The sequence below is a fragment of the Hydra viridissima genome, unplaced genomic scaffold (assembly GCF_058129835.1).
Source record: "Hydra viridissima isolate aposymbiotic clone 2 unplaced genomic scaffold, HvirCarnegie_v1 scaffold_12, whole genome shotgun sequence".
Lineage (NCBI taxonomy): Eukaryota > Metazoa > Cnidaria > Hydrozoa > Anthoathecata > Hydridae > Hydra > Hydra viridissima.
In genome coordinates, this window is record NW_028324311.1 from 9,988,751 (window position 1) to 9,996,510 (window position 7,760).

General features: G+C 27.7%; 1 pseudogene across 1 annotated transcript; it reads right to left on the reverse strand.

Annotated features, from left to right (window-relative positions):
* Positions 1-2,729: 2,729 nt before the first annotated feature.
* Positions 2,730-3,502, reverse strand: LOC149881173 (uncharacterized; annotated as a pseudogene). The gene is made up of 3 exons (XR_016445374.1): positions 3,435-3,502; positions 3,122-3,213; positions 2,730-2,880 (listed from the first exon to the last, which is right to left on the reverse strand). The product of XR_016445374.1 is annotated as an uncharacterized LOC149881173 (transcript).
* Between the last annotated feature and the right edge of the window lie 4,258 nt (positions 3,503-7,760).

Genomic DNA, 7,760 nt, shown 5'->3' on the forward strand with positions numbered 1-7,760 from the left:
AAAATTAAAACATGAGTTCAGTGACGTAACGCGGAAAAAAGTATTTTTTTATCAACATACTTTTAAATGGAGTCTTCGCTGAAGTTTTAATTCTTGCGAGACTAATTAGATTTTTTTGTTGTAATTTATTCATTTAGCAATAAGGCATTCATAAAAAAAGCCACAAAAAAGTTTTCATATCATTTAATCTTACAGAAAAAAACTACCAGTTCAGTAACGCAACATTCAGTGACGAAACAAAAAGATGGAATTAAAATCATTTTAAAAAGTTTTGTTATTTTGTTATAAATCTTAATTATACTCAGGTGAAAATAGCATCGGAACAACGTTATCATTCTGAACATAAAAATAATGGGATTTTGATTAATCTTTGATTTTTCATGAATAACTTAAAATTGAACTGAATCCAAGTTCATTTTTTTTGTTGTCTTGTGTCGTTTTCTGGCATGAATTACAGATATTTGCAAATCTTGTAATGCTAACGCAAAATCTGCTGCTTACCTGATCTCGCATTGACTAGATTTAACTCTCAGGGCTGCGATTCGCTTAATAGTAGCTCCTATTCCGTCAACCATGCAAAGAAATGCCAGAAGAATTTTTTATAAAAACGTTTTTCAAACAAAACCATTGCAGCCATAATGCTTTTGTTTTTGAACTGAGAAGTGGCATTATTGCTGAACATGTGTACTTCTTTGACTTGATCAGGAATAAAGTGAAAAACTTTAATAGAAACACCTAGCGTATTCAGCCCAGTCAACTTGGATTACCACAATTTCAGAATTAATACTCATCGAAACTTCCTTTAGTTTCTTAAAAATTGTTGATTGATTTTTATTTACAAATGCGTGTTTAGCGAACTTATCATGTATCGCTGATATGTGTTGGATGAGTTCTGTTACAGTAAACTTTTTTGAAATTTTTTCAATGTTTGCATATGTTTTAATTTCAGGCTTTCTCCACTCGTCCCAGGATACTTCGAAACCAAATGAATTAACAGTTTGCAAGTGTTTATCGAAATGTTTCATACCTTTGGATGCAACCCATTTGTCATAGGCGCAATCGCATGTGTACGGTTCACAAACAAACGCATTTATCATTTCAGATCCAACTTTGATTGAAGACACTTGAAATGATTTTGTTAATGCATCTAAGGCAAATCGCATATTTTCATGCAAACTACAAACACAAACATTAGGCGTAAATTTTGTAACTTATTTCACATTGCGTGGACGAAGGTCGCAAAATTTGCTGAGTCCAATTTTTATGTGCTGATGCTTTTCCTCGAATAACTCGAAAACTTCTTTCAGCGTATAATATAAATGACGTATCTGAATATTGTTTGCTTTTCCGTCAGATAATTGAATTCGAGTGACATCTTTTTTTTTGGTGATATATGGGAAACTTCATCTTCATTATAAAAGTTTACAACTGCTAAAACATCGCTTTCAGAAAGACCATACAGCTTTGAACATGCTGGAGGTAGACCTGAATTATCTTTACAAGCAGAGCTATTTGAAAGAATAGAAAGAATTTCAGATTTTTCTCCTTTGAAGTTGGTAGTGCTTTTAAAATTTTTTTTTCAATGCTTTACCTCTTTGTTCAACGTTTTTAAAAGATGAGCTTGGTCTTTGAAATTAATTTAAAAGTTTTCTTTTTAGAGCGCGACTTTTTAAAACTCTTAATTTTGCTTTAGCAGCATAAGATACTTTTTTATTAAGATCGGCTTTCAATTTTTCTCGATATCTCTTAGATCTTACTCTAGACATTTCTTTCTTTTTATCAGCATTCCGAGAACAAAGCTTGGTATTAGCTTGGTATTTTGCATAATGTTTTTTTTTATTTCTAATTTTGATTCCATTTCCTAAAAATTTACAACTTTATAAGAAAATGTTCATATAAATCCAATAGTTTACTTATATTTACTAATGGCCCTTCACAATACTAAAATGCAAAATTTTTCGAATAAAACCTACAACGAAATCTGAACATTTGGATGATATTTTGACTTCCTTATCACGCTATTTTATTTATCCCGTTGATGGGTTCAGTGACTCAACAGCTTTTAAAATATAACTACAAGTTAATTTAATTCTTTTTGACCAATTTTTTTTTGAAAAGTGATGAAAAATTTACATGAAATATATAATTTTTAAAAAAACCTTACCTTAAAGCCTAATTTCATTGTGATAATTAAACTTTTTTAGATTTTAGTTCAGTGACGCAGCCTAATTTTTGCAGATCCCAGCGGGCACGGGTACGTTCATTGTACATACATTGTACGTCCGAACGGAACCTACAATTTTAGATAAGTTTTGGTTCAGATTGGAAATACTGAATGACGTCCAAATTTGAACGTACAATTTATATTTAAATTGCACTTACAATTTCGGTCCAAATTGTACGTAAATTTTATGTCCGATTTTGGTTCATAATGGATTTACTAAAAGACTTCCGAATTAGAACATACAATTTACGATCTTTTGGACATATGTCCTATAAGATCGTTCATTGTACGTTTTCTTATATACGAAAAAAACAGATTTTGAGCCTATTATATTAGGAACAAAAATACCAAAGTCAAATTAAATCATTCTTGTGTTATATTTTATTTATTATATTTGTATTGTATTATATTTTGGGTAAAGAACCTTACTTGATTTTTTAATTTTTCTTTTTCTTGACTAATGTAAAGTTACTCACACAAATAAAAATAAATAAAACAATTCATGTGGGATCATAAAGATTTATTATGCAAAAAGTCTTCCTCTAAACCAGCTTTACCACCACCACGACCACCACCATCTTTTCTGTGAGGAGCACGTTTCAGAACATTGCCAATTGAATGGTGCACTTCATTTATAGGGCACTTCGTCATATAATCTAAAATATAAAACAATTACATACTAACTGATTATAAACAAGTACAATTTAAAACGAAATTTGACTTTTCTTTAAGATGAGAACAAGTTAAATTGCCTAATTATATAAGACATCAAATATATTCAAAGGACCGAGCATATCTTTAAAATATATTTAAACTTTGTTAAACTGTTAATACTTTCTCAAAACTAAATAGACCATTTATGTTAATAAACACATTAAAAATGTGAAAATAACGTACCCGTAATTACTCTTATAATGGTTGTTTTCTTAAAGCCTTTCTTGTGTTTACCCTACATGTTGTAACAAGCCATCAACTTATTGGTCATATACCTGCTTTATAAATTTTGTTTTAAGATAAAATTTCTTACTGCATTTGGATAATTTGAACTAAAAATGACCTGTTTTTTCACGTCATTTTGTTTTTTTAAAAATATGATAAAATGTTGACATCAGTAAATTTTTTAAAGGCAAAGAAATAATTTTATATAGCTAAGCTTTTAAACGAGGTATTAACAACTAAGGTTTTAAAGAACAATATTTAACAAACTTACATTAAGAGGATGGCTTTGACATTTACATGACAGGAACTGCCACCAACCATTGTTAATTGTTTTTTCTTAAATTAAAATGACACATTATTATAATATACATTATAACATATTAGAAATTTTTCTTATTAAAACACATACATACATACATACATACATACATACATACATACATACATACATACATACATACATACATACATACATACATACATACATACATACATACATACATACATACATACATACATACATACATACATACATACATACATACATACATACATACATACATACATACATACATACATACATACATACATACATACATACATACATACATACATACATACATACATACATACATACATACATACATACATACATACATACATACATACATACATACATACATACATACATACATACATACATACATACATACATACATACATACATACATACATACATACATACATACATACATACATACATACATACATACATACATACATACATACATACATACATACATACATACATACATACATACATACATACATACATACATACATACATACATACATACATACATACATACATACATACATACATACATACATACATACATACATACATACATACATACATACATACATACATACATACATACATACATACATACATACATACATACATACATACATACATACATACATACATACATACATACATACATACATACATACATACATACATACATACATACATACATACATACATACATACATACATACATACATACATACATACATACATACATACATACATACATACATACATACATACATACATACATACATACATACATACATACATACATACATACATACATACATACATACATACATACATACATACATACATACATACATACATACATACATACATACATACATACATACATACATACATACATACATACATACATACATTATAATGGAATTACTTTATAATGGAACTCTGAAAATAAACATTGAATTGTTCTAAAGACGTTTATTATATTAACATTAATCACATAAACATCAAAAAAATTATCGGATTGAACCTTAAAATACTAAGGAAATACTAAAATTTTGGCTTTAATTGCATATTCAAACAATAGCTGCGTATTCTCTCGGAGTTGTCTTTCGTTCGCGAGACTTGCGTTTTTTATTGCTTAATGAACCCGTATCGTTTTAGGTTACTTATGAGAGAGAGTATGAAAGCCAGGGTATATATTGTATATTAAATTAATTTTATTTTCTTCTATCCAAGCTTTGGCTGTGTGAGTTGTGTGGGCAAGAGCCATAGCTTGTTGAAACTGATACCAATCGTTTCGATCAATTAGCATGTCTGCTGATGGAGCCATGCAGTTTTATAGCGTACCTACATGGAGGCAGTTTTTGGTGATTCGGAACTTGTTAACATTGCATAAACCTACACCATTAAAGTTGAAGAACCCCTAAGTAACAACATTACCTCCAACTTTAAAACAAATTTAAATCTTTTCACGAGAACCTTGCTTTTGCCTTTTGTTAAAAAGTTCATCACTGAAAATTTCTTTCACAATTCCAAAGACTCAGCAAATCTCTGTTTATAACTTAATCTTATCAGTAAAATGTTTCTATATATTTTAATAAGATATAAAATAAAGGCTCTTACTTGACGAAATGTAAGGCTCGTTTATCGCGCTCCGTTTTTTTTTTTTTTTTTTTCGGAACATGCAGATCCTGGATGATATTTGTTGCTGCCCGTCGTTTTAAATACTGCCGCTATTCTCAGAAATAAAGAACAAACTTGCCATATCTCTACTTCTGTTCCTAGAGCCATCTTTCATATCTGTTACTCAGCACTTTGTTATTTAACTGCTGTTTAACTGCTTTTCAATCCACATTTATGAATATATTAATTTTCAGATTTTCTCAAAATCACAAAAAAAAAAAAGAAATTGAAAGTGTGACCAAACTGGATATCATTTAAAATTTTATCCATCCTTTTTTAATAGATGATAAAGCTAGCATTAACTAATAAAAAAAGATATGAATTCTATTTTCTTCCCAAACAGTTGGTTTGAGAAGAAAATAGAAAGGAAGTCGTTTTAAAACTTTGTAGTTTTTTTTTTTTGACAACATTTTCTGGTTATCATTTTTATGTGCACTTGATAAAACTGAATTAACAAAAAATAATTCACTTGTGAACTAGTTAGTGACACATTTTTTTAGAGTGAAATTTTTTTCTTGTTATGTCAAAAAAAAGTACTTTTCGATAATGAAAAAATTATCTCCCTATTAAATAATGAAATAATATTTACCTATTATAAATAAAAATAAACTTTTCAATAATGAAAAAAATATTTACCATTTTAATGAATTGCCAATTTTAATGCGCTTTATCTTTTTTTATTTTATTATTATTACTTTTTTGAAACCAATTTATATCGATGATATCGATTGGTATATTTATGATATCGATTTATTACAATATCTTATTTATGATTTGTATTGATCCATTTCAACACAATTATTACCTTTAGAGATGTAATGATGAGGGAGGAAGGGGGCGAGCATATAAAAGTTGGGGAGAGGAGTATTTAGGAAAGAGGGGCGGATGAAATTATAAAGTTAAAATAACAATTTATATATCTTCTCAAAATTTGCTGACTAAACCTTTTATATGCAAATTATTACTAATTTCTAGATCGTAAATTTAAAATAACATTTGTTTAAAAAATTATTTCTGTATCACATGTGTTTTAATTAATATATTAGACGAGAATTATGCAATGAAGACTTTTCTAAATTCTTAAGCAGTATCTGTAGAATTGATTTTAAATAAGGAACTTAATTCGTTTTCAGTTATATTATCTCCGCACTGTATTGACTAAATTTAGGAAAGAAAAGTATGGAAACCAGGCTATTAATTAATAACAAAAAGCATTACATTTTAAACGGCGCACCGAAAATGGCTTCTGAAGGCTGAGATTTATAAATGTCAAATGCACTTTTATACTCTATGTCAATATAAGGTTATTTTAGTGCGATCACTGCTAACAAGTATACCTGTGATATTAAAAGATGATGTTTAAATAATATAGTTTTTTAACTGCCTGGCTATGTCATCTAGGTAAAAGAATAGCTTAGAATAGTCTTAAAAAGCACAACCATATGAGCATATGCCAACCATATGAAAAGTACAATCATAAAAGTATAACCAATGAACAAAAATCAATTGTAAACTCTATTAAAAGTTGGATAATTATCATACCCATAGTCATATAACATCATTGCATTCATTTTCAATATCAAAAATATTGTATTTGTAGTTACTACTCCTGTTTGACTTTAATAACTTGTTAATTTGATAACTTGTTGATGATTATGAATTCTACAGTGATAAAATATTTTAATTGCTTTTTTAAAAGAGAGATAGTTTAATAGTAAAAGTTTACTAGATATACTGTGAAATAAATATTCGGTTGATTCCTCTTACTGTTTTGTACAGATTTTAAAAGATAAGCTTTGTAATGATGTTCCTAAAAGTTGTTAAAAAGCTTACAAGTTACACAAGTATGTTAGTAGTTAGCAGCACTGAAAAAATGAGAAACCTAGCATGTTTGGAGCCAGCTTTACACTTTAAAAATTTATTATTTTGTTAAAAATTGAGGAATAGTAAAACATTGTAATAAAATAAGAGAAAAAATATTTTTCAAGGTAATTTTAAGGAAGGAAAGAAAATATATATATATGATATTAAACTTAATAGTTTATTAATCATGGTTACAGTTTTGTAAAAATCTACTTTTTGAATAAATCTGTGTTTTTTTCTTGGTCATAGTTTTGTATAAATCTGTTTTTTTACCTATCTTTTGAATCACAAGTTGAATTCCCTTTTAAATATATATTATGAGCCTCATTGATTATTGAAAAAGCTTTCAATTTTAAAGAAAAAGGTTTTTCTAGAAGAAGAAAAGCTAGTAAAATAAATATAAATAATTAAATCACTGAAAATTAAAATAAAAACTTTCTTGTTTAAGACAATTTTGTTGTGAATATTATTAAGAAAGAATCAAACTTGTCTTATTTTATTCAAAGCATAATATGCCCACACCCTTTTTTGGTTCTTTTATTACAATTAAACACAAAACATGTTCATCATTTTCAAAACACATTAATCTCTTTTTACTTAGACAATGTCAAACAATAATGTTAATAAAAACCATCTTAAAATTTGTTTAGTAATAAAAACCATGTAAGGTTAGTTTAAGTATGCTTCAAAATATATTTGATT